At 44.2% G+C, this 8,044-nt stretch overlaps 1 pseudogene; it reads right to left on the bottom strand.

The window, feature by feature from the left end:
* Positions 1-7,147: 7,147 nt before the first annotated feature.
* Positions 7,148-7,322, bottom strand: LOC118581495 (annotated as a pseudogene).
* Between the last annotated feature and the right edge of the window lie 722 nt (positions 7,323-8,044).

Here is an 8,044-nt window from a genome sequence, read left to right as displayed (position 1 = left end):
CCCGTGCCTTCCAATTGGCACAAGGACAATCCCTAAACGTTTACACAGACTCCAAATATGCTTTTCATAACCTCCTGTCCCACACTGCCATCTGGAAAGAGCGTGGGCTTCTTACAACAAAAGAGGGATCCATAACTAACTCAGGTCAAATTATGACCATGCAAAAGCCTTCAATCTCCCCAAAGCTGTAGGAATTATTCACTGCTGGTCTCATCAGACTGACAGCTCCATCACCTCTAAGGGAAATAACTGAGTCAATGAGGCAGCTAGAGCAGCAGCCCTCCAAGGCCCACACTCACCTCACCCACTGCAGGGAATCCATACACTACAATCCACATCTCCACCATCACCCCCCTGACACTCAACAAATTCCATCCTGTCTACACTAGCTCTTTCATCCTAATAGCCAAGCCCTGTCACACTTTGTCAAGGCCCACCTGCAGCTCACCCCTGAGCACTTGCATTTCTTATAAAATTTGCACTTGCCTCTTATAAAATTTGCCAAATGTCAGACCCTAACTCCAGATATCACGGCCCTCCTTTTCCCACCCACCATGCCAGGGGCTCCTTCTCAGGAACTGACTGGCAACTTGACCCACATGCCCACAGACAGACAGATGCGTTAAGTACCTCCAGTCTTAGTGGACATATTCTCAGGCTGGGTGGAGGTATTCCCAATCACTAACAAGTCTCTGACCTCCTTCTCCAGGAGATTATCCCCTGATCTGGAATCCCTGCCTCCTCTAGTCAGACAACGGTCCTGAATTCACCTCCCAGATTTCCCAAACCTTATCTAAAGCTCTCAGCATCCCTTGTCATTTTCATATTCCATGTCACCCTCAGTCCTCAGGAAAGACAGGATGAACTAACCACTCCTTAAAAACACACACAGGTTAAAATGCCAGAGGAACTTCACCTTGACTGGGTAAAGCTCTTGTCTCTAGTTCTTTCTCCCCAAGCGACCCTTTCAATTGCACCATTCGAACTCATGCATGGGAGTCCAGTTCTAACTCCTGGCCTCCCATCCAAACCCTCACCTCTCCCTGATCACCTACTCATCCCCTTGCTCTATCATCTCCATCCTTTCCTGTGGAACTTTACTGACCACTCCCTACCCCAGCCATGTGCCAACCCCTGTCCATCCCCAATCAACATTAAGGATCAGGCCCTTCTCTCTCCTCCAGACCAGCACCTCTTACCCCTTTCCTGTAAATGGCAGGGCCCTTCAAGGTAATTCTTGTAAACGCCACAGCTGCTAAGCTTGAGGGCCTTCCTCATTGGATTCACTTATTCTACCTCAAACCCTCCCCTCTCACCTCAAGATAAATTTTCTTCATACACAGCAACCCCAACTGGGTCCTGCTCCCTTAAGGACCCAGAGATCAACTACATTGTCTCCAATTCGAGAAGAATGAGTCTTCACCCTACAACCATACTCAACTTTACCAGATTGGGAACCTCATATACTTTCCTTCCTGACCCCTCTCTTTGTTCTCCCATCTCTACTAATCTGCTTCTTCCATCTCCTCTCTATGTATCTCCAGTGACATATTTAAAACCTGTAATTAAACTAATTAGCTATTGCTGTGGAAATAAATAAAATGATGACTGGCCAGTATCCAGGCAGGAAGTATAGGTGGGACAAACAGAGAAGAGAATTCTGGGAAGTAGAAGGCTGAGGCAGAGAGACACTGCCAGCCGCTGCCATGAGAAGATGTTAAGATACAGGTAAGCCACGAGCCACGTGGCAACTTATAGATGAACAGAAATGGGTTGATTTAAGGTATAAGAACAGTTAGCAAGAAGCCTGCCATGGCCATACAGTATATAAGTAATATAAGTCTTTGTGTGTTTACTTGGTTGGGTCTGAGCAGCTGCGGGACTGGCAGGTGAGAGAGGTTTGTCCTGACTATGGGCAGGCAGGAAAACTCCAGCTACAAGCTGTTGTTACAGGACTACCAACCATTAGCCACAGAGCTGGAAGCATAAAGACTATCAAATGTGCCCAGTGGTAAGAAACACCTCACACTGCAGACTCAAAAAGGAGACTCACAGAATAGATTTCAATGTAATTTTTTTACTACTGCCTGCCCTCAGCAAACGACCACCTGTGTCTTCTGGGTGTCAGGGTGATGCCGAGGTGATGGAAAGGAATGGGTGCTTTAAGATTTGTTTATGTGAAGATAGGAAAGCTTAATTGGTGATAAGGAAAACGTGTTTTAAAATATATAAAAGAATGAAACATGTTCCAGATCCCTCTTTCTTGCTATGTTACTGTCCATAACTTTAACACTAACAAACTGACAGAATTCTGACAAACTGTTTGTTAATCTAGCTCTGGCAGAGTACTACCATTATACTATACCACTATTTTATCATAGCCACAGCTCAGGATTTTAAATTCCCTTTGGTTGTTTTTTAATGTGTCTAAAACTTATCTCTTTTTGTAAACTTAAGAATTCTTGTGAGCTCCAGGGAGTCATCTTGGATTCACCTGGAACAGCATCTTGCCAGGTCCAAGCAACACTGGATCCATAAAGCCCAGAGAGCAGTGAAACAACCAGCTACCCCAGGACGTGGCCAGCGCCCCAGCTTTCTCAAGTCCCCCAAAGATGACTGGTGCCCATAAAGTCAACAGGAAACAGTTTCAAGAAGCCAGCACCCTCATTTCCTGCCCCACTTGTTATCCCTAACTCACTTTTTAAAATAGTAAACAAAAGGAGACATGTTATCACTTCCTGGCATTACCTGGCCTACCCCCCAGCTGTAGCCACTAAGAACACCTCCTGCATACATGTGTTATCAGTATTCAGGCAGATGCCTAGCCAGCCCAGGGTCATATAGCTGTACGTCATTATATAATCTATGTGCACGTGTTGTTCAGTCTCTAAAGGCATGTGCTAGGCCCCCTTTAAAAGCAAGCTTTGCCCATCCCCCCCCCCCCTTCTCTGCCACTTCCTGTTCAGAGGCAGGCCTCCAGGAGCCCTCCTCTCTTCCCACCCTTTCAATAAACCTTCAGTGTGGGTTTGTTGCACAGTGTGACTCATTCTCACTGCTGCTAAACTACAACAACCAAAAAGCCCAGTTCCACATTCTTGGCGGCTGTGGCAGCCCCTCCTCTGAAGTTGCCAGCCACCCAAGTCCCCACCTAAAGCATTCAGCTTTTGACCATACTTGGACACAAACCCAGCTTGTGGTAGACATGTCATTACCCCTCACCTACAACCTATATAATATCCCTGCTTTAGTTTGGGCATGTGGCTTCTCCAGGCTCCATCTATGGGACTGGAGAACCCACCTGGGAGTTGCTTTGCTCAGATAAATCTGCTGTTATACTTTTTCTTCTTAAAGATTTATTTATTTATTATGTATACACTGTTCTGTCTGCATATATGCCTACACACCAGAAGAGGGCGCCAGATTTCATTACAGATAGTTGTGAGCCACCATATGGTTGCTGGGAATTGAACTCATGACCTCTGGAAGAGCAGCCAGTGCTCTTAACCTCTGAGCCATCTCTCCAACCCTGTTATACTTTTTCAATTCAGCTTGATCTGGTTTACTGCATTGGCAGAGAAACCTATTTTCAGGAGACAGAAAACCTATTAGTGAGACTAATTTAAAAATGAAAATAGGCTGGGAATTTAGCTCAGTGGTAGAGTGCTGCCCTGGGTTCGATCCTCAGCTCAGCTCCCCCCGCTCCCCCCAAAAAAAGAAAGAAAAGAAAAGAAAAGAAAAGGGTGCTGGAAAATTTTGATCCACAAAGCCAAAATGCTAGAACTTTGTCAAGCAGCCATGGTTGCCATTCGGTCAGAGTAGAGTTCCAATTCCTATACACATGTATATGCAAACAAGTGAACACATACCCACACATGTTCACACACAGGCACAATACACTCAAACAGAGAAACTGAGCAGGTTCAGGGAAGGCACAGCCAAACCTCCATAGGCAGCAACAAATCAAGACCAATGCAACATAGATACCCTAGAAACACAGCCCATTCTCCCAACACAGGAAGAAGCTCATTTGACTTGTCAGGAGATACATCTCCCCACTGCTCTCCACAGCAGTGTAAGGAGTTCTAGATTTTCAGGGACCTCAACTGAGGCTATATTGGGATTGATGGCTTCAATGCTAAAAAGGATTTCAGGACTGGTTGTATATATTTTAAAAAATTTTTTTATTGTACTTATTTATCCACTTACTCATACATTGATGAATATTTGTGTTACAGGAATTTATGTGCCACATTATGTTTATGAAGGGTCAGAGGACAACTTGTGGGAACTGATTCCCCTCTTCTCCCATGTGTGAGTACTAGGAATCAAACTTAGGTTGTTATGTTTGCGGCTGTTACCTGATGAGCCATCTCACTGGCCCTTAAAAGGTGTTTTAAAGTAGTCTGGATTTGCATCTCTCTAATAGCTGAGGATGTTGAACATTTAAGTGTTTTTCAGCGACTTGAGTTTCCTCTATTGAGAATTCTGTTTAGATCTGTACCCCATTTTAAAAATTGCATTATTTGTTTTCTTGATATCTAGTTTCTTGAGTTCTTTATATAGTTTGGATATTAGCCATCTGTCAGATGTGGGGTTGGTGAAAATCTTTCCCCATTGTTCAGGCTTCCATTTTGTCCTTTTGACTAAGTCCTTTATCTTACAGAAGCTTTTCAGTTTCGTGAGATTCCATTTACTAATTGTTGATCTTAGCATCTGTGTTATCAGTGTTCTGTTCAGAAAGTTGTCTCCTGTGCCAACGCATTCAAGGCTGGCTATTCCCCACTTTCTCTCTTTCAGGTTCAACTTATGACCTACAATCTGTCCCGCCTGCAAGATGTGCTGGGGCAATGGCGGTGCGGAACTTAAAGGAGTGGCCAACCAATGACTGCTCTAATTTGAGGCCCACACCGAAAGAGGGAGCCCATGCCCTACACTGCCTGGATAACCAGGGACAGGAGGCTGGATAGCCCAGAGACCTATAATAGAAAAAAAAAAACCAATAAAATGATTCCTTATGATATTCTTAGAGACTTATAGATCAGTGGCTAGCACAATCATTATCAGAGAGGCTTCTGCCATCAGCTGATGGATGGGAGCAGATGCAAAGACCCACAATCAAACATTAGGCATAGAGAGAGCCCAAATTGGAGATCTCCATCAGGTCCCTCCCCTTGGAGCTTGGGGAACCCCACAGAAGAGGGGAATGAAGAAGTATAGGATCCAGAAGAGTTGAGGACACCAGGAGAACAGGCCTATAGATATCAACTAAGCAGGGGCTCATAGGGGCTCACAAACAATGAAGTGCAATCCTGGAGCCTACATGGGTCTGAGCTAGGTCCTCTGCATATATGTTAGGGTTGTTAGCTTGGAGTTTTTGTGGGACTCCTAACAGTGGGAGTGGGGTGTCTCTGACCCTTTCATCTGCTCGTAGGACCCGCTTCCTCCTCCTGAGTTGCCTTGCCCAACCTTGATATGAGGGTTGTGCCTAGTCTTAATTAATTGTATATTGTTATGCCATGTTCAATGGATATCCTGGGATGCCTCCTCTTTCCTGAAGGGAAGCAGAGGAGAAGTGAATTGGGGGGTGGTTTGGGAGGAGTGAAGGGAGGGGAAACTTTGGTCAGGATGTATTCAAAACAAAACAAAAAGGTGTTTTAATGTAGGCTTCAGCAGGTTAGTTAGGAGAACAGGAGAGGCACAGAAGACAGACACACAGGAGAGTATGGTGTGATCAAAAGAGGGGTTGCAGCTCGTTGTTGTTACAATCCATTCATAGGATTTTGTTAGATTTGAAGTTACTGGGGGTTTGTGGAGCTGAGGACTGAACCCAGGGCCTTGTGCTTGCTAGGCAAGTGCTCTACCACTGAGCTAAATCCCCAACCCTGAAGTTACTGTTTTTAAGGGTTGCTAGGAAACCTAAGTGAGATTGCTGGGTGGTTCTGAGGGGTACCTGTCAGGATTACATTTGATAAGGTAAAAGTCTAGCCCCACAGGGACACAGGAAGGTGTTGTGGGATGTCCTGTATGCTGTGAATATATGTTGCTATGATTGATTGATAAATTAAACACTGATTGGCCAGTAGCCAGGGGAAGGATAGTGTAGGCAGGACAAGAATGCTGGGTGGAAGAAGGCTGTGTTAGGAGACGCTGCCAGCCGCCACAAAGAGAAGCATGATGTAAAATACTGGTAAGCCACAAGCCACATGGCAAGGTATAGATTTATAGAAAATGGGTTAATTTAACATATAAGAACAGATAGCAAGCAGCCTGCCACAACCATACAGTTTATAAGTAATATAAATCTCTGTGTGTTTGACTGGGTCCGAGCAGCTACACGACTGGTGGGTGAGAGAGATTTGTTCTGACTGTGGGCCAGGCAGGACCAGGAAAACTTCAGCTACAGGAAGGTTTTGTTTAAGATTCTCTGGAAAGGAATGAAGAGCTGCCCAAGGTCACGCACAGTTAGACCTCAAGCCTGGGTTATTACTACTTTAACATATAGTATTTATCTGAAAGGAATGTTAACCCTGTGTTGGCTGCTTTCATGGCAAATGTGATTTATCATGTTGGAATTCTTGATTCTCAGTCATCAGTTTTGTTATTATTATTATTTTTTTTAGACAGGGTTTCACTATGTAGCTATGGATGGCCTGGAACACCCTATGTACACCAGGCTAGCTTCACATTCACAGAGATCCACTTGCTTCCCAAGTGCTGAGACAGGAAGCCCAGCAGTGAGGTTTTCCTTCTCATGCCAGATGATTTCCCTGTCCTTCTATCCTGCTGTTCACCTTCTCAAAGTCATCTCACATTGAGAATAAAGCCACTGCTCTTGGTGCATCTCATTTTAGGAGAAAGCCAGACATGGTGGTACCTGTCTGTGGAGACCAGAGGACATCAGATCCCCTGAGGCTGGAGTTACAGGTGGTTGGGAGACAGCCACCTGACATAGATACTGGGATCCAAACTCAGGTGCTGTGAAGAGCAATACGTGCTCTTAAGCACTGAGCCATGTCTTCAAGTCCCCCGGTTCACCAATTTTTTCCAGCTTCATAATTTATTGTACAAACTGAGTATTACATGGTGAGTTGACATCAGCTTCTTCAGGCATGGGACTTAACATGAGGTCAGACATTTCAAAGTCCATTTATGTTGCTTTCACAGCTGGAGTTTTTTAGGCCTTAACTTAAAGTATAAGACCAACAAAAAATGCCTCCATATGTGACCAGCACATAATTCATCCTACCTGTGAGACTCTAAGAGTTGAAATACTTTTTAATACCAGTGAATTGTAATTGGCCATCAGTTTCTGGACCAGCCATGACTTCAATCTCTGCCCAAATCACACATTTCACAGCTGATGTCCTTCAACAAACATAGCTACCCAGCTCAACCTTTTTTTTTGGGGGGGGGGGCGTTTCTTAAGACAGGGTTTCTCTGTGTAGCTTTGGAGCCTGTCCTGGACAGCTCACCATTTTTAAAAGTAAATCTGGACATCAGTATCACACCTAAGAAGAACCTAACCTTAGATTCTGAAGAGTTTTGCCTTCACTATTGTTATTATTATTATTATTATTATTGTTATTATTATTATTATTATATTTCTCCTCCTCCTCCTCCTCCTTTCTCCTCCTTCTCCAAAAGGCTTGTGACTTTAGACTCTACATCTGACTTACCTTCACTGTCCTATAAATGAAGCTTCATGGAAGAGTCAAGGTTTATGTTGTGATTCCCTTCCACTGCCCATTGTTGGAAGGGTCATCTCCACTGAGTTGGTTTTACACCTTTGTGTAGTTCACTGACCTTGCTTGTGGAACTGGTCTTAGCTCTCTGCTCTGTTTCATTAATCTATATAACTATTTCTTCCCTAATACTACATTCTTTCCATTTTAGTCTCTTATCAAACTAATAAAATATATTTATTTAGTGTGAGTGTATGTCAATATGCATGTACCATGGGCATGTATGGAGCACAGAGGAACACTTGTGGGAATCAGTTTTCTCCTTCTACCAAGTGGAAACTAGAGATTGAATTTAGGTCACC

The sequence above is a fragment of the Onychomys torridus genome, chromosome 4 (genome assembly GCF_903995425.1).
Source record: "Onychomys torridus chromosome 4, mOncTor1.1, whole genome shotgun sequence".
In the NCBI taxonomy this organism is placed as follows: Eukaryota; Metazoa; Chordata; class Mammalia; order Rodentia; family Cricetidae; genus Onychomys; species Onychomys torridus.
Note: the sequence above shows the minus strand (reverse complement) of the source record. Positions and strands in the feature narration are given on the sequence as shown.